Raw genomic sequence first — 19,717 nt, 5'->3', positions numbered from 1 at the left:
AGGAGAAAATGGTCACCATGCCGATCCTCATCTTCCCAGATTGGAAGAAGAAATTTCATGTGCATGTGGATGTGTCATGTATTACGCTAGAAGTAGTATTGACACAGGCCGGTGAGGGAGAAGTAGATCATCCTATAACATTCACAAGTAGGAATTTGTACAAAGCTTATAAGAATTATTCAACGACAGAGCGCGAAGGATTAGCTATGGTGTACATGCTCTAGAAGTTCTAACACTACTTGTTAGGTGGACACTTTAAGATGTATACAAACCATTTTGCATTGAAATACTTGGTCAACAAGCTTGTGTTGGGGGGCAAGATATGCAGGTGGTTGTTGTTGTTTCAGGAATATGATTTTGAAGTCATTGTGAAGCCAAGACAATTGAATGTAGGACCAGATCATCTGTCGAGCATTGAAACAGGAGAGGAGCCAACTTATTTGAAGGAAGGACTACCTAACGCATAGCTCTTTGCAGTGCACATCGTGGACAATCACTTTGAGGATATTATACACTTCCTGATGACGGGAACGACTCCAGAAGGGTATACTAGCCAACAAAAGAAGGAATTGGTAGTGGGTGCGACATACTTTTCTGTCATTGCAGGACACTTGTATAAAATGGGAGCGGATGAAATAATGCATTGTTATGTGCCTAAGTTCAAGTGGAGTAACATCCTCACTGAAGCTCATGGAGGCGCTGCGAGAGGATTATGCAGTAAAAGCAACAACGCAGAAGATTTTACGCGCTGGGTTATGGTGGCTGACCCTGCATATGGATTAAAAAGCATATTGTAGGGCATGTGATGCATGTCAAAGGACTGGTAGGCCAGCGCGAAGGGATGAGTTGCCTCTAAATCCGCAGATGTCGTTATAGCCATTCGAGAAGTGGACGATTGACTTTGTAGGACCAATTTAGCCTCCAGGAAAGAAGACAGGTGTGTGGTATATTATCACCGCGACTGAGTATTTGACCAGATGGGCAAAAGCGTAGCCCATGAAGGATTGTACAAGGGAAAAAATATCAAATTTCATCTTTGAGTATGTGTTGACGAGGTTTGGTTATCCGAAAATCTTGATGAGTGATTGCGGTACACATTTTCTTAAGGAAACAATCAGTGCGTTGACGGAGGAATTTCACGTTTATCATCAGAAGAGTACACCATATCATCCGCTGGCTAATGGGACTGTGGAGGCATTTAATAAGATATTGGATAACGCGCTGACGAAGGTTTGTAATGCACAAAGGAATGATTGGGATGTGCGTGTACCCACGGTGCTATGGGCTTATAGAACAACTTGCAAGAAGATGAGAGGACAAATGCCCTTCAGGCTAGTTTATGCCGTAGAAGTTGTGATGCTGATGGAGTACATTGTACCTAGTCTATGCATAATGGCATTCACAAGAATGGTAGATCGCAAAGCCTTGGAAGGGAGGCTCATGCAGCTGACAAAACTAGAAGAAGATAGATTTCTCATTGGATTCCATCAGCAAGTTCAAAAGGAGTGCGAAAAGGCATGGCACGATCGGCACATCAAACTACACACCTTCAAGGTAAACAATTTTGTTTTATTATATGACAGTAAGTTTGATACATTTCTAGGAATATTTAGGATGGATTGGCTAGGGCCATATGTCATCAAGAAGATTACCGATGGTGGAGCAGTTTACTTCGTGAAGTTGAATGGAGATCCCTTCCCAGGAAAGGTGAATGGCAGCTGATTGAAGCCATACACCGGGGATCCGGCTAGATGACTATATGGTGGAAGCACAGTCTTAGCGCTCTAGGCAGTTGAAATGAGGCACGAAACTATAAACTACATTTCCCGGGTTGTGGAGCTGCGCAACTGGGGAACTTTGCGGAAAGAAGGAATGTCACAACGTCCTCAGAAGTGCGAGGGGAGCTGTACTATTGAATGAGAAACCACGTAGGGAAGCCAGAAAGTGATCGTTATGGTCATTGTTCATGATTTGATAGTGGAAAAACAACTAAATGGAGCGGGGGGTGGCATTTAAGTTGGAATTTAAGAGCAATATCTTTGAAAATATGCCACCAATCTAGCATTTATGAGTGGATTTTGGGGAGAACGGTAGGATTTGAATTCGAACTTGCCTATAAATTACAAATGGTCACCCAATGAAAAACACTTGGTGTTTTGAGTATTGAAGTGTTGAGCTCTCAGGCGCGCATGAACCTTGAGAGTTTTGAGGCTTTGGTAGTGAGTTCAGTGTTTGAGAAGTTGCCTAAGGAAACCCAGGAGCTCCTTACTAGCATCATGTTAGCGCCCGTCGAAACCGTATGTGCTGGAAAAGCAATGGCATCTTAGGGAGTTTCCCTAGAAGTTGCGAGTGTAGAAGTGCCCACAGAAGTACCAAAATCACCGAGGTCACCCAAGCCAAGGCCTACGCCGACCAGAGAGGGTCCAAAACCAAATAAGGATAAGCAGAAAGCGGCACAGCCAGTGTGTACGTCACAAGGAAACACCGTAAAAAGAAAAGCCCATTGCGTAGGAGAAGGGAAAGGTGGTAGACCTAGAATCTGAGGAGGACACCGAAGATATGGATATGGGTGCAGAGGACATTGACATTGAGGGTGTAGACCCTACTTCAAAATTACTAGAATACATACCTCCATGCGAGGGTAAGGTAAAGGTCTCGAAGGACCCAGATGAGCGAAAATTTATGTTGAATATCTCGTTGTTGCCAGACCAGATCACGTTTGAAGGCCCGCTTGGCGCGCATCCCCTCTCTCAAGCTGGAGGATTGGGATTTGGCAGACATAGAGTGATTCCCCCACTTGGCGACTGACACCTTTATGACTTGCGTTTTCTATAAAGATATGGGTGTCACTATGCTGGAACCGAAGAAGTGGATTAGAGGGGTGGACAAAGCAGGATTGTTAAACCTGCTATGGGTGCCGCATTACCACTGTGCGCCCATAACCTTGATGGTGATCAAACGACTATTATGTTTGGTGCATAATGGATGCCTGTGGTTGGGAGAATCGATACCAATCAGAGATATGTTGATCCATAGGATCACATTTCTCCTACATTCAAGGTTGAATCTGGCCATGGGATTTGGCGGAAAGATGGGTGAGTGCAACCTTGTCGTGCGAATGAAGGATAAATTTAAGCTTGCCAAGAAATTGCGTGGCTACTCAATTTCCAGCATACCCGACCCCGTGGTTAAGGTAGCCGCCCAGATTTTGGCTGGGAAAATAATAGGAAAGTGTCACGCAGATGAGGTGCTCACACCATTTGTTTCTTTAGTGGCTCAGTGCGCGGAGGGCATACAATTTAATTGGGTGCGCTACCTTTGCAGTGAGTTCCTTGCGAATTGTAGAGAAGTGCAAGAAGAGAGTAAAACCTTTCACTACTCTTGGATATTGTTATAAATTGTGCTGGTTGCAAGGGAATTTCTAGAGGATAGCTAGTTTCCTCCAGTCGAGTCAGATCTACCAGAAGCAGTGAAGTTTGCTTTGCTCTGGGCCACCAAGGACGCTGCGAGGGTCAAAGACAACAAGATATTTTGGGTGCTGATGGAGGCAAGCATCCATGCCACAATCAACCGCAAGCTGTGGCTCTCACCAACTGTCTTTGAGCAGTTGTCAGAATATGTGGAGTTCAAGGTGAACTTCCACTGCATTTCCATCAAAGTGCGGAAGGACCCTAAGAAAAAATGGTATGATCTTCCATACCTAGTGACAGATGATGCAATCGCCACGGTCCTCAAGAGTTGGCCAGCAGAGTGGCACACGTCCTTAGACTTGTCATTTGGGTCCAGTAAGTCTGCAACAAAACAGTAGAAGGAAGAGGTCAGGTTAAAGATGTAGCAGTTGGCCGAAAGGAGAAAAAAGGAGGCTGAGGAAAAAGCTAAAGTAGAGCGTGCTACTAAGAAGTAGACAAAAGAGGAGGAAGAAGAGGAAGAGTGCGACTCTGACAAAAGTTAGAGGTATCCTTCACCACAGATAGAGTAAGAAGAGCAGCAACCATGACAGGGAGGTGCAGACCCAGAGACTATGCCATTCCGGGTTAAGCACACTAGGGAGCAGGAAAACGTAGGGCTGCAGAAGAAGTCCAAGGCCAGAAAATTATTGCTCAACCCAATCACCTTGACCGAAGGTGATCTAAATGACAATGGGGACACAACCAGGGACGTGATCGCGAAACTGCTACAACAGTTTGAGCAGTAGCAAAAGTACGCCTTGATCACAATTCAAATGGGTTTGCACAAGCTGCAGATCCAGACTACTCAAGTGCATACCAGTGTAGGGTAGGGCAACACGATGTCAACTAGTTTGACATCTGGAACGTCAGATGTAGCAGAGATGGTTTGCTCTATGGATCCCTAGGTCGTCACGCTGCGAGATAGAGAGTTGACCACAGAAACAGAAGCTGATAAGGCCGCCGTCAGCGCTCTCAAGAAGGTTGGGCTAAACTTGGCCATGCTTCCAAGTGAAGCCCTTCACACCCTACAAGACGGTGTGATCGTGGAACTTCAGGCCCGAGAGCAATGCGCGTTGAATGTGATCAGTGAACAAAAGGTTAATAATGCCCAGATGTTTGTGGAGAAGACTTTCATGATCGAGCTCCTTAAGAATATTACGAAGAAGAATGAGTGCACCATAGCCATAGTAGTTGAGGCATACAAAACCGTTCCAGAGTTTAATATCCCAGAAGAAGTGCTGGTCGACGCCAGAATTTGAAAGCTCGCTACCAGGGTGTGCGATGCAAGGACAGATCTGGCTAAAGTTCAGTTTGAGATGAACCTTAAGATCACAGAGCTTGAGTTGAGGGCCCAACCTTCTACTCCACCAGAAGTCAGAGAGCAGCACGAGGCAGTTGTTAAGGATGCAGTTGCAGTAGTATATGCCACAGTGAAGGAGTGCACTGTGCTCTTCGAGCAGTCACTTGAAGTAGTTACTAGTCTACAGGAAGATCCCAACCTACAGAGATTAGATACCAAGGCAAGGGAACTGTAGTAGAAGTATGACGAGGTTAGAGAATTGGCGCCCACCGTCGCCATCACGCACAGGTTGGTGAAGCTGCAAGAAGCAAAGGCACTAAAGGAATAGGTGGATGCATCACAACGAAAAGAGGGCGTTCTCAAGGCTAGAATAGGGCCTTGGATGGATGTCGCCTATGCACTCATGGCCACCATTGAAGGAAAATTGTCTAGTCTACAAGAAACACAACAAAAAATAGTAGCAAATAGCGCAGGACCAACGACAGAGCAGTTTGTTAAGCAGGTGGAAATGTAGTGCACCGTCAAAGTTACAGTGGTATAGGTGGAGCTAGGAGGTCTTCGCAACAAGATCTCTACACTAGCAGAGTGATTGGGGGCGAGTCACCATATTTGTGTTGGGGGTCTTTTGGGAATGGGTCCCCTAGAGTCAATTTTGGGGTTAAAATCCCAAGGTTTTGTATAAAGAATGTAAAGTCTCCGCATTTTGTGGTTGCAGAGCGCGAAGATGTAAAAAGTCATTAAGGGTTTCTGCCCTTCATTTATGTAAGTCATGTCGGGTTTAGGAGATCTGCCGATGGTTCGCCGACCATGGGATTGTATAAAAAGGAAGTCTTAGAAGAGTTTTTAGTAGTAGTCATGATTCATTGATGTAATGGGTTTGTGAGAGCTAAGTGCGAAGAGTCTTAGCGTAGGAAAGAGGCTTTGCAACTGTGTGTGCAGAGGCCTAAGATAGAATTCCGTAGATGAGTGCGCGGACCCCTGCAGCTATGTGCGTAGGGTAGTTAGAATTTGTAAAGAAGATCTAAAGCATAAATAAAGGCAATTATTCTGGAATTATCTGTGTATGATTTGTTTTACTTATGTTATAAATGTATGCGATTATGTTAGGATGAATACTGGGTTTATATTTTAATGCTATATTGATGCGCAAATCTATATGTTTTACTTTGTTATATGAACGCAAGTAAGAATATCTGTTTACACGAACATAATTGCACTGCATGTTAAAGTTATCAAATACTTAAGCTAATCGGGGTAAAGATAGAAGTAAGAGTAATTATAGAGGCACGTAAGTGGTTGATTCACCTATTTAGGGTATGCGAAGGACAATCGTAGACCTTTGCGGAGGTCTAAAGGACGAATAAGAGAAGTATATCGATAAGCCCTAATAGGCTTATCGATCTGCACGAAGGCAGTTTAAAGGTATAAAGGGACATTATTACCATCTTAGGGTACAGAAACTTGGTTCCTGCATCCCCCCATACTGCTTCGGGTGAGACTTCTGTCTGCGCTCCGCAGATTGATGCCAAAAGGGCCAATAGTGTAGGGATTTGCTTGGCTGACTAACGTTGAACCTGGGTCAAGGCCCATCACACCAACAATTTTGCATACAAATTTTGAAAAAGTAACATAAAAAAATTAAAAAAATCCTTTCATGCCTTGTAGGAGTAGGGATAATCAAGGAAAATTCTTTCCAAAAACCGCCACACCCTCAAACAATCAACCTTCACTCTTCTTCAGTGATTGTTAACTTCCCTGTCTGACTACAGGGGAGTTAGAAGATCGTCTAGGTGAGCAACCTAGAATTTTTGAAGAACCTACTGGGGAAGAATAATAACCCACTTCACCTACCCACTATGGTTGAAAACAGTAACAATGAGGTTTTCGCTATCATATAGATGAATGGAGAGGCTAGAGTGAAGAATATAATCCTTACTTCCCTTCCACATTTCCATGGATTAACCTCTCAGGATCCTGATACCTTCATGTGTCAATTTGCTATTGTTTGTAGGACCTATGACTATGCCTTTGATGAGTAGAAGTTGAAGTTATTCCCCTCTACCCTTAAATATGCAGCCTTGCGCTAGTTTATGGGTCTACCTCAAGGTAACATCACTACCTGGGCCCAAATGCAACAAGCCTTCAATAACAAGTACAGTGACTGTTGTACGTCCAAAGAAACCAAGGAAGAAATCTTTAGGATGACTCTTGGATTTGATGAATCCCTAGAATACTATGGGGAGAGATTTCAACTTAGTTATAGGAGGGCCATCTTCCCCCTTGATCCTGAATCACTCAAACTATTTCTTCTTCGAGGGATCAGGAGAGACATGTTGGAGACCCTCAACATGATTTCTAGGGGAGATATCCATCATTTATCCTATAATGACATTAAAATTGTGTTCACAAATCACTCTAGGGTTACTAGAAAGAATGGTAGGTCTAGTCAAGGTTTGGTCAGTTCATCTCCCTCCACAACATCCATCAAGAATGAGATAAGTAACATGCTGGAGAATTTCAAGAGTGAAATGTTGCATACCTTTTAATTACAAATGGATACCATGAGAATAAAAAGAAAGTAGGAGGAAGAAGAAAGGGCACTAGTTATTTTCTGTCCAAGACGCACCAAAAGACATCGTAGGAACGAGTGACCCTTAAATATCTTAGAGGTTTAGCTCGTATGTGAAGAAAATAATTCAAGAGACAAGTGCCCTTCTTTTCCAAGAGTAAATTTGTATATCAAGGGGTAGAAGGGGGTCAGAGCAACTTTGTTTCATCAATCAAAGAAGACCTCAAGGACCTAGGACATATCAACAAGGCATGCAAGGTGCACACTACTCTTATTGTAATCAAAATTAGAATACACCCTTGCAACCTTGTACTCTTCCACTCACCCATCCTGTTCCACACCCCCTTCTTGGCTTTATTCTCCTCCATATCCTACTCAACTTATCAACCATCCTTTTCAACCATATCCACCCCGATCTTCTCAATTGCGAAACCCATCACAAGGGTGGAGGCCTCAAGTTAACCAATCTCCTGATTTACTACCTCCACCCCAACCTTAGACACATCTCACTCATCCTACTCCATCTAAGCAACCTCAAATTCCTCCTTAAACAAATACAAACCCAAACAACAAACAAGCACAACAGATATACAATGGAGAGACATCTTACCCTTCTTATGTTGTTGAAACCCAAGAGATCAACCTTTAGTATGGGAGAGTTCTTCCCGATAACCACCCACCTTATCCACTTGAAGTGCTTAAAGGAGAGAAGGAAGTGAGTGTTCCTCATGTCAATCCACCTCCCTTTCCTCAGTGGTTGATCCACCCTATCCAACACTTAGAAGAGGTTGAACTTTTGGGAGAATTGAACAATTTGTGTGTTAAAATACCCCTTCTCCAGGATATTAAAGATTTTCCCATCTATAATAATCTCATCAAAGAGAAATGTTTCAGAAATCCTGGGAGAAGAAAAAGAGACACCCCCACCATAAATGTTGTTGGAAAATTATCTGATTTGACGCTTGGGAAGGTGATCTTCCCAAAATATATAGGCCCTGGAAGCCTTGTAGTTCATGTGCACATTGATGGCCTTATAGTCCTTAACACCGAGATTGATCTTTGAGATGCAATCAATGTGATGACTAAAGAAACCATGCTAAATATAAACATCCAAGGGGCTTTGAGAAAGACCATGATAGTGCTGCAAATTTCATATATATCCATAGTATCTTGTGTGGGAGTTGTTGAAGATGTTATGGTCTCCGTTGACTCTTGGGAGTATCCTATTGATTTCTTGGTTATCCAACCCAAAAAAAAAAATTAATTGCTATCCTCTCATCTTGGGAAGGTCATGGTTAGCCACTACTAATGCTTACATTAGTTATAGGGATGGGAACATGACCATTAAGAATGGACATTTTTCTAAACAATTGGTATTGTATACTCCTTCTCAGCCTCCTATTTAGCATGACTTAACCTTGTGGCTAGAAGAGGAGGAAGAAGATGAGCTATATCACACTGCCCCCCACCCAATATGCACTCTGGATAATAATTGCAGGAGGGGGGCAACCTGATGAAGATGATCTCATTAACCATATCCTTCATAATCAACCCCCAAATCCCATACCCATTGATGAGCTGATGAAAGAATTTGAGATTAATACTTGGGCTAACTTATTCCCTATTGACTCAATTGGAGACCATGTCAAGATTGTAGAGCTTGGCCCACCCAGAACCTTAAATATAAACCCTTCTCTCACGACCAAATAGGAAGAACAATTGTGCAAAGTGTTTAGGAAACAACTAGATGATTTTGCTTGGGATTATAAGGAAATGAAAGGTGTTCATCCCTCGGTATGTACTCACCATATTTACATCAAGGAGGGATGAAATCTTGTGTGCCGACCCTAGAGGATGATGAACCCAGCTCTTAAGGACATTGTGAAAGAAGAACTACAAAAACTACTCGATGCAGTGTTCATATATCCTATTTCAGATGGTGAGTGGGTATCACCTCTTGTGTTAGTTCCTAAGAAGAATGGGAAGTGGAGAATATGTGTGGATTACCAGGAGCTCAACAAGGCTACAAAGAAGGACCATTTTCCCTTTCCCTTCATTGACCAAGTCCTAGATGGCCTTGCAGGGAATAAATTCTTCTCCTTCCTAGATGGATTTAGTGGATACAATCAAATCCAGATTAACCCCAAAGACCAAGACAAGACCACATTCACATGTCCTTGGGGTACCTTTTCTTATAGAGTTCTTCCATTTGGTTTGTGAAATGCCCCTGCTACTTTCCAGAGGGAAGTTTTGAGTATTTTTGCTGAATTGGTTCATGATTCTGTTGAAATCTACATGGATGATTTCACTCCTTATGGATGTGACTTCCATGAAGCTCTCTCCAATTTGTTCAAGGTTTTGAAAAAATGTATTGATATGAAACTATCTCTAAACCTTGAGAAATGTGAGTTCTTGATGAATGAGGGGACTGTCCTTGGCCATTCCATCTCCAAGGAAGGGATACAGGTAGACCCAAACAAAATTTCCATCATCAAAAGGGTCCCTACCCCTAAGAAGCAAAGGGATGTCAGGAACTTCTTAGGACTAGCAGCGTATTATAGGAGATTCATCCAATATTTTAGTAAGGTGGATTCACCTTTATTTGGTTTATTAGCAAAATATTCAGATTTTTGTTGGACCAGTAGTTATCAAGAGGCCCTTGAAGTGTTGAAAGAAAAGTTGACTAATGCACCCATCCTAAGAGGTCCCAACTAGGCATTACCTTTCCATATCCATACTGATGCATAAAATAAAGCTGTTGGGGGGGGACTTGGGACATGTAGAGGATAAGTTTCCTTATTCCATTTACTTCATTAGTAAGAATTTATCTAAAGTTGAGCTGAGTTACACTGTCCTGAAAAAGCGCTCTTAGTTGTAGTACATTCTTTAAACAAATTTAGGCACTATATCACTAGGTACCAAAAGTTTGTTCATATTGATCATGTAGCCATTTAATATTTGATTAAAAATCCTACTCTTAATGCTCGGATAATTAGGTGGTTTTTATTGCTACAACATTTTGATTTGACTATCATTGACAAAATAGAAAAATAAAATGTGGTTGCATATTTTTTGTCCAGGTTAATTTTACTTGCAGGTAATGAAGAGATGGTGGATGATCAACTTCCATATGAGCACCTCTTTGCCATCTTGATGCTTTCTCCCAAGTTTTTTGACATAGAAAACTACTTGGTTGCTGGGAAGTTCCCTCCTAATATATCATCTAGGGAGAAGGGCAAGAATGTAATAAAAATCTCTCCTTTCACTTGGATTAGGGGCAATGGTTTTAGATTGGGACCAAATAAAATATTGAGGAGATGTCTAAGAGAGGAGGAGGTATTTAACATCCTCTCAGTATGTCATGATGGTCCTTGTGGAGGTCATTTTGCTGCAAAAGGGATGCCCTTTAAATCTTTATAGGCTGATTACTATTGGCCCACCTTACGTCAAGATGTAAGGAGATATACCACTAGATGTGCAGTGCCAAAAAATGGGAAAAGCGATACCCAAGGATTAAATGCCCCTTTAACCTCAAGTGGCCTTAGAGCCATTTGAAAAGTGGGGCATGGATTTCATTGGGCCAGTTGATCCACCATAAGGGTAGAAAAAGTACATCATTGTGTGCACTGATTACTTGACAAAGTGAGCTGAGACAAAGGTAGTCAAAAAAACAATTGAGTAAAAAGTGGCAGATTTTTTAAGAGAGAACATCTTTTACAACTTTGGGTATCGAAGGGAGGTAATCATTGATCAAGGAGCACAATTCACATCCAATTTGATTGAGGATCCCATGAGTAATCACCATATCAAGCACAAGGCATCCTCTGCCTATCATCCTCAAGAAAATAGGAAATTAAAAGTCACAAACAAAGCATTGGAGAGCATCCTCACCAAGGTTATTAGCAGTAACAGGAAATATTGGGCAGAGAGACTAGCAGAGGCCACTTGGGCCTACAATACCACTTGTAAAACCACCACTTGATTCACTCCATATGATTTGGTCTATGGGAAGAAAGATATGCTTTCTATTGAGTTTGAATATAACACTTTGAGAATGGCAGCTTTGTTGGACTTAGATGTCACCGAAGCAAAGAAAGAAAGGATGCTTAAACTGCATGTCTCAGACGAGTTCAGAATGCAATCTCTCTTACACACGAAAGTCATACAACTGCAAAGGAAGGTTTGACATAAAAATCATTTCAAGGAAAAGACTTTTCAAGAAGGGAATTGTGTGAGCTGGTTTCATAACAGATTGAGCCTTGTTATATGATTCTATGTTGAAAGATTTTAAAGGGGAGCTAATGAAAAGATGGTTGGGCAAATACATAGCGCAAAAGTGTCATTGAAATGGATCTATCTAGATCGGAACCATTGATGAGGAAGGAATCCCCTTGCTTGTAAATGGTCACATATTGAAGTTATATAGAATACCTTGGTCGAAGGAGGAATTTATCAGTTCAGTCAACAATGAATTGAATGTGTTTGGGAGTTTCATAGCTTCCAATCCACCACACCGTTAGAAAAAAATAAATAAGAGGATTAGATGAAATCCTCTATGAGGAATCTGAGGCAAACTCCTGGGTTGAAAACCTCTTTGAGGCAATCCTAGAGAAAAACAAAATAGAAAAAAATACTAAAGATCCCTAGGTGAAAACCTCCCTTGAGGTACCTAAGGCAGGCATGCAAGTTGAAAACCGCCTCTAGGGTGCCCTGTGTGTCTCAAGAAAAACAAAAAAAACAAAAAAAAAAGAGAAAAAAAATTTAAGAGAAAAAAGAAGAGGCTTATATCATATTTGCTAACCTTTCTTTTGTTTTCCAGAGTTGTACACAGTGGCAGATTTCATGGCTACATGCGAAGACCTCTAGGCTACCATCCATTCCTCTATCCATACACCTCATATCCATCCTCTCCATTCACATTACTATCTCTCTCCACCATCCCAACATCAAGAAATCCGAAATTCACCTCCTCTTTTTGATGCTATGGGAAGGATCTATATTACTAAAGGAAGGTCCTGTAATGCTACAGGGGGAGCCTGTGGAGCTATAAGAGGGAGATATGAGGAAGAAAACAATCCAAAATACCATCCTGACTATGAGAATTGGTAAAGAGGTCCCTCGTATTATTTTTCCACCACCCATACATAATTCGTCCACTCATTTCACCAAACTTTTACTCAAACTTCTCCACTTTTTCCAATCGTAAGAAAAAAACATATAAGCTATCATTTTCTATCTCTAAAGTTCCTACACTACTGCTCCATGATTCTAACCCTATCCTCATAACTCATCATAATCTCCTTCATCTTCCTCATTCCAACTGAAGACTTAAAGGGGAGAACCAAAGACTGCTACAGGAAGAAACTCCTCCTGTAGAAGCATGTACAACCACACAATAAACATTGATATTATGTTTTTTCCACCACCAGAAGGGATAATGAAGCTCGGTTTGCAACCATGAAGAGACACCTTGTTCTCATGGAGACTTTCCACCAAAAACAACAACTTGGATATTAGAAGAGGCTCCAGCGAACAGACAACAACAAAAACAGTCAAGGAAACATAAAAAATGAAGACATGCATAGGAAGTAAGTCAAAGAGGTCAACTCCCTTATTCATACTGATGTATGGTCTAGCTATAGCATGTAAGCCTATGCATCATATTGATCCACAGGAAGGCTCAGGTATGGCAACCCTAACCTCCTGCCTCTACATAAAAATGAAAAAAATGTGTTTTAAGAGAGAAAAAGGTGTTTTAATAGGCTAGAGGTGGCCAGTGAACTTGGCCACCCTCGACTAGTCAACTCAAGTGTGATTTATGTCACTCATGCAATGTGGAAATGTCAACTCAAAACAAAGTGGTGTCCTCGAAGAGTGGTGTGCTAATCACGAGGAGGGAGAGATGATTACAGTTAGTGGGGACAATGGTCCAAAAGAAGAAACTCATGTTAATGCCAATTCAATATAGTGCACCAATATTCTAACCAAAAAATGATATTATGTGTTGGCTTGAATTCATTTGCACCATCACTCATTCCAAAAACCAGTGGAGGAAGGACGAGCTAGTGCATCGAGCAACTAGAGTTTCATCAAGGAGTTTTGAATGCTACCTGCATACTGCTATAGGAGAAAGCTACATGTAGGCCTACAATTGCTACAGGAGGGCCGAAAGGAGCTATAGGAGGAATTGAGAGGAGAAAAAGGGGTCACATTAGCTTGATATTGTCTCAAAAGGTTCAAGCACACCTAGAATTTCTCTGATAAGAAGTAAGTGATACCCTCCTTCTTTATTTCTACACCCAATTTCATGGACAACTGTCACGCCTCTACTCATTAACTTTAAGCCCATAAAAAAAAATTTGATTGCGGTAATAATAATTCTAACCATGCACATGGAACTTATATGCATTATTATCATTAACCGTGAATATACAACTTAACTGCACAGTGCATAAGATCTTATCGTGATATCTTACCATATATATGTCGAAGGCAGGCCTGGAATTTGACGTCCTGTAGGACGTATTTTGCATTCGAAGACGTATTTGACGGTTGTTGTAAGTTTTTTCACGTCATTTTTGACTTGTGTTATACCTCTTCATCCCGTCATTTTGACGTTTGATTTCAAATGTAAACCGTAAAAATTTATGATACCTCCATCCTAATTGCAAGCAATGTGAAATTACGAATGATGGGAGACACTACCATAGAGTTCGACTTCGAACTTCAAGCACGGTATTTTTTTGAATTCGTCAAAACATGTAGTTGGTCAGAGAATAGTGCGACGCCATGAAGAAGTGTTAATGCGGCCCTTGTAATCTAAAAATAACGAGCCTAAGCTGTTCAAACCAATTATTCGTACGAGTGATTACCCGGTCGTCAACTTACAACCTTCCTGGCCATTTCAATTAATCGGTTGATAGTCACTGGTCATATGACGGTTGCATTAATTATCCATTGATTATGAGTCATTAACATTTGATATTTTTCTTGACTTTATTGAGAGAGCGGGATACCTACAGGATAGACCGCTTTTTCCAAACAAATCCACCCATACTATCACATTAGTTGTATTCAAATTCGGCCATACTAACAAAGACTTACTATTCCCACGTGTTGAAACTAGCATAATAGTGATCATGGTGGTAGCTCCATCATCTGCATTCATTGAGAGGTCTTGTTTCTTATCCCTACTTATTTAGCTCTTTGCTGCGTGAATAGCATTCAGAATTTTGTAAATGTTTTGCAGACAATCGATTCAAACAGCAGCTTGCTGTGACTAAGTTGCCCCTGGTAAGCATTTCTGAGTTATAAGGAATATATATTATAATTAGACAATAAAAAATTAGTGAAAATGACTCATCAAAACTAGACATCAAATCAAAAGATAGAATACCTTGATTGCATCAAGGTTCGAGATATAGAGTCTTCTAGAACAGTTCATCTAGGGGAACCAAGATATTGTTTCTTGATTAAATGAGCGAATGATATTGTCTCAAACATCTGATGCCTCTTTTCACTGATTTACCAAATCTTCCAACGGAACCTAGTGAATTTGTATCTTCCCTTTCAATGATTGAATAATCAAGGAAGAATCCTATATATGTCGAAACTCACTCATTTTCCCACGACTCTCTCCAAAAGAAGATTGAATAACCAATGAAGAATCCGATATATGTTGAAACTCACTCATTTCCCAGGGCTATTTCTGAAAAAAGACAAAGGCCATCATTTCAGTATAATAGTTTTTCTCCCAATATTTATACTTTATATTATAGTAGTTGAAAGATAATTTTCAAATAAGGGAGTTTCACACTTAAAAATTTGTGTAGAACGTAAAATGAAGGGCATGAAAAATGAAAAAACGTCATCAAATTTTCAATTGACGGGCAGAGAGAATTTGAAATTCCAGGCCTGGTCGAAGGGTTGTTTTGTTAACATAGTTCATATAACCTGATTATGAAATATCTGCACATGATTCTATGCGGTGAGTTCTTTAATATCTTGTATCTACACGTACTGGCTTCCGTGCTGGAGGTGAGAGTTGGCAAGGCCATCTCATGACACCTGGACTTACCTTTAAGGCTGACTGACTTCTTCACGTGAACGGAAATGGCTCCCGTTAGGAACTTTCCCGCCCGGTTCTTTGGTAATCCCGCAATGATCAACGGAGGTTATTCGATGGCAGAGATCAACGGAGGCAGACGCTCCACGTCTCAAAAGGACTCTTTGTGTTTATAAAAGCAGACCTCCGCATACCTCGCGATTTCCTTGGTTTTACTCGGCGTTCGTTTGTCTCCGCGCCATTCTGTCTCGTCTGTGTATCAAATCCTTGGTTCCGATACAGTTTATCCTCCAGCTTGCGGTGTCTGTCATGGCGCCACCATTCCAGGGCTACCAGCTACCGAATTGGCTCAGTGAGTTTTATTGGTTAAATGTTTCAAGTTTATTCTGTGTTAAATTTCAAGTAATGTCAATTACTAGTCTTCCTTGTTTACAGGTTATGGATTGGCGGTTTTGATTAACGCGACCATGGTTATGATCCAGATAAAGGTTTCCTTCTTTGTACAGTGCTTGAGAAGCACTTATATACATTTCATGTTTAAGCAAACACGATTTCCTTGTCTATATAATGATATTTTACTTGCACATATGATACTCGGTTCAGTTCCTCTGTTATGTATCTGCTTGTACATATTCCATTCGGTTCGATTCCTCTGCTGTGCATTTACTTGTTTTCTATGTTTATATACATATAATAGGAACGCCGTAAGGGTTGCACCTGCATCCGAACTCGATGGGTGCATGGTCGACCCCGGCTTGAGTTCTCTGTGAATAGACCACTGTTCGAACCAGCAAGTTACCAATATTTAATAAGGTTATTCTTTTTCTAGCAGTTCTGAAGTCCTCAACAGAAATGCATGTATAGCTGGCTTTATGGACCATATACGAATGGCATGTTTTCATTTATATACATATGTCAATGGATGTTATAATACAGCTATCTTACGCCTTTCCTACGCTTATAGCAGGCTCTCATTTTATCAATGTATATTTACCACTCGATACCTCGAAGGTTTGTCATTTCTGTCAGCTCTTAAATCCTTTCATTGCTTTCATTTGAGATTCATATGTGGTTTCAAACTCTGTTCCCGGTTTACATATACAAGCTCTTATTCAATGCTTTCATGTGAAATTCATACATGTTTATAAGCTCGATTCTGAGCCTTCATTTGAGATTTATACAATTTCATAAGCTTTGTTCTGTTTGGCCTTAACTGTTTTATTTAAGAGGAAACAGAGCGGAAAGCTCTTGCATGCATACCTGGCATTCTTGGCTCAGGTTATGATGCGAGGAAGTTAATACTACGCATCGATAGATCCTCATGCTTCTGTCTGAGGTTTATTGGATAAAATGCAGGCCTTGGTGTTTATGCCGATTACGGCACTATCGAAAATGTTTTCTTGTTTTACTAGTTTACATTTTTCTCTTCTTCATCTGAGCACTAACCCGCTCAACTCTAACTCCGTCGCCCATTCAAGCCTCTGCTAGAACCCTAACCCAAAGCCTCTATTACGGCTCTCACTTTCCTCTGTCTGTCTTCAAGAAACGAGACCAGCATACGCGGTCCCGAAATTATTAGTACTTACAGAGTAAGGGTTTATTCTTCGTTTGGTTATACTGCAAGTTACAGTACCCAGAATAATATAGAACCTCTGCTGTTCTTATTAAATAAATCCCGTTTACCTGGCCTATCTACTACAGGGACAGGGTATGTGTCTCGGGAATTCCTACAGAGAGTATTACAGCTCTGTCGTCTTACGAATAATGTACATTTAAATGCTAGGCAGCAATCTCATAACTATTGCCTTAAATCCCCAAGAATTGGGTTTTATAACCAGGATACAATTTTTGTTTCGCATTCAATCTTTACATACTAAGATTAGCAGAGACTTACAAGTATCCTGGTCTAAAAACCTGTAAACCGTAACAGCAGTTACTTAATAGGTTTCCGATACTTACCTGGTTTCCGTGCGTGTTGTATTTCTGGTAGCAAGCCTCCTGCAATTTCCTGTTTAAGCTCTTTAACCACCCAACCTTGAGACTTCGTCCTTTGGGACCTGAGTCTCCCCCCGAGCTCACTCTTACCGGATCCCAATCCTCAGTAAGACTGCACCAATGTCTTGACTATCTGGTCTCTACCAGACTTAGTTCAAAACCAGGCATGTTCTTCTTCTGTTCTTCTATTCCCTTCTGTCTGTCACTACAGCACAGAAGCAAGAACTTTCATTCCCCCCTCCCTTCTTCCTGGAAATCTTTCCAGTTAAGGGAAGTGGATATTTTTCAGTTCCATCAACTGTTTTTTTTCTTTTTAGGAAACTCCATCCTCCCTTGTTAGGGTGCTCGCTGATCCATTTAACCAATGCCAAGAATTAGTTGTAACTGAAATGTAATTTAAAATTACTTTTACGCAGGTTTGAATAACTGATTGGTAATTTAAAATTACTTTACGTGGGGTAAATCACAATAGGTATATTACATACTCCCCCCCTTAACAGGAACACTGTCCTCGGTGTTTATCTTTCATCGGAACTTTGATATTTACTCGTGGTATTACCATCTAATCCACACAAAATGTGATCCTTTCTCTTTGAAATCAACGATTTCATTCCGACAAACAACATAGTAATGATATAGTCATAAGAAATATCATTAGTTATAAGCATCAATAGTCATAATCATTCGTAATTGCAAAAATATGCAACTTCTAATCGCCACCACCTGGCCCTTATTCATTCATAATAAACAATTCTCTGTGTCAACTTACCATAACTTACCATCTTATGCTTGAAAATCATGAATACTTCCATGTAAGCCTTTTAATAAAGGTTGGACAATTCTTCACCCTTCCATGGTAAGTAGTTCCTGCAATATATGACTAACAAATTCAACCACATTAGTCACTATATTTTGAGTCCAATGAGACATTTTTGACTAGCAATTAATTGTGCAATATTAGATTGCTTCTAATTCACAGTACTTTTACAAGTACTTAAAGAGCACTAACACTAATCATCAAATGATAAATCACTGCTCATGTGCACACTGAATGAATTCTCACTAAAGACATCCGTAAAGTACTTCAAGAAGTACCAAAAGAGCACCTAGCTCTCTAATCATCAAACGGTCAATCACTGCATCAAGCAAGAATTGTCTTAGCTCCCACTAAGATGTTCACAACATTAATAACACAATAAAGGAATTAAAATTTCCATTTATTCTTATTGAGCACTAAGCTCATTCTTATTAAATGTGCATAACATACTTTACACATCTATATGTAAAATTCCTTTTTAACATAACATATAGCTGATTATTTAATTCATTTAGCCATTAGTCCACAATGAACTAAAGAATTCCCAATCCATGGAAATTGGTTCTCACAACCAACTCGAGTCATTTTCACATCCAGATAGTTTCTTTGATAGAGACCTTACCAGGTCTAACATAGAATCCCACTGGCCAACCAGCTCAAGAATTCTAGGGAGAGGAGATCTGGGCAGACAAGTACCATCAACCCTTCCGGGCAGGTAGCTGCCATCAACCCAACTCCGGGCAGACAAGTACCATCAACCCCTCCGAGCAGGTAATTGCCATCAACCCAACTCCGGGTAGACAAGTACCATCAACCCCTCCGGGTAGGTATTGCCATCAACCCAAGCACTTGCAGGTCCTACTCGACCGCAATTGCACTGGTCTCGCCAGTAAACGCCATCTGATCCTAACCAGACATAGCGTACACAGGAAAATTCTTTTCCTCTTATGCCATCTGATCCTAACCAGACATAGCATGAATATTTTTTTCTTTTAATACTCTTTCTCAAAGTAATTTGCACAATGAACCATATGAACATTATCATTAGCACAACAGACATGCATGTATACCATGCATTTACACTTAACCCCAACATGGGTCCACAACATCAAGATTGATGGGAAACATATCCATCATACATGTTGTATGCATGCAAATTTTCCAAATAACATAATTCATGCATATCATATAACATCATTCTTTCTCATTTATAATTGCATTTCACATTGCAGCAATTTATGTGATGAGTTTTCTTGTTGCCATTAAGCTACCACTACTTAATCCCATCAGCAACGTTAGTTATAAATATGCATCAGTTAACACGTATTTCATTTCCAAGAGTGTTCATGCATACAATCTTGTCATGTATAAAAGTATATGCAAATACTCATTAATGTATAAATGTCAGCAACAGTTGAGTTAATACTCTCAGCATTCCCAATTTTGCCATAGTCTGTTGTTCCAATTCAAATCATCATTAATGGAGTATTATCTTACGTTTACTATGGCTAGCTTGGGTCAT

The 19,717-nt window shown here is 40.6% G+C and overlaps 1 long non-coding RNA gene across 1 annotated transcript; it reads left to right on the top strand.

Moving 5' to 3' along the window:
* The first annotated feature begins 15,564 nt into the window (after nucleotides 1-15,564).
* LOC149161200 (uncharacterized) lies at nucleotides 15,565-15,969 on the top strand. The gene is made up of 2 exons (XR_016261497.1): nucleotides 15,565-15,735; nucleotides 15,819-15,969. It is a non-coding gene; the product is annotated as an uncharacterized LOC149161200 (long non-coding RNA).
* Nucleotides 15,970-19,717: the final 3,748 nt, after the last annotated feature.

Source organism: Pinus tabuliformis, chromosome 5_2 (assembly GCF_031772625.1).
Source record: "Pinus tabuliformis cultivar Carrire ecotype Pingquan chromosome 5_2, CPIR1, whole genome shotgun sequence".
NCBI classification, from domain to species: domain Eukaryota; kingdom Viridiplantae; phylum Streptophyta; class Pinopsida; order Pinales; family Pinaceae; genus Pinus; species Pinus tabuliformis.
This window is presented reverse-complemented; position numbering and strand designations above follow the sequence as displayed.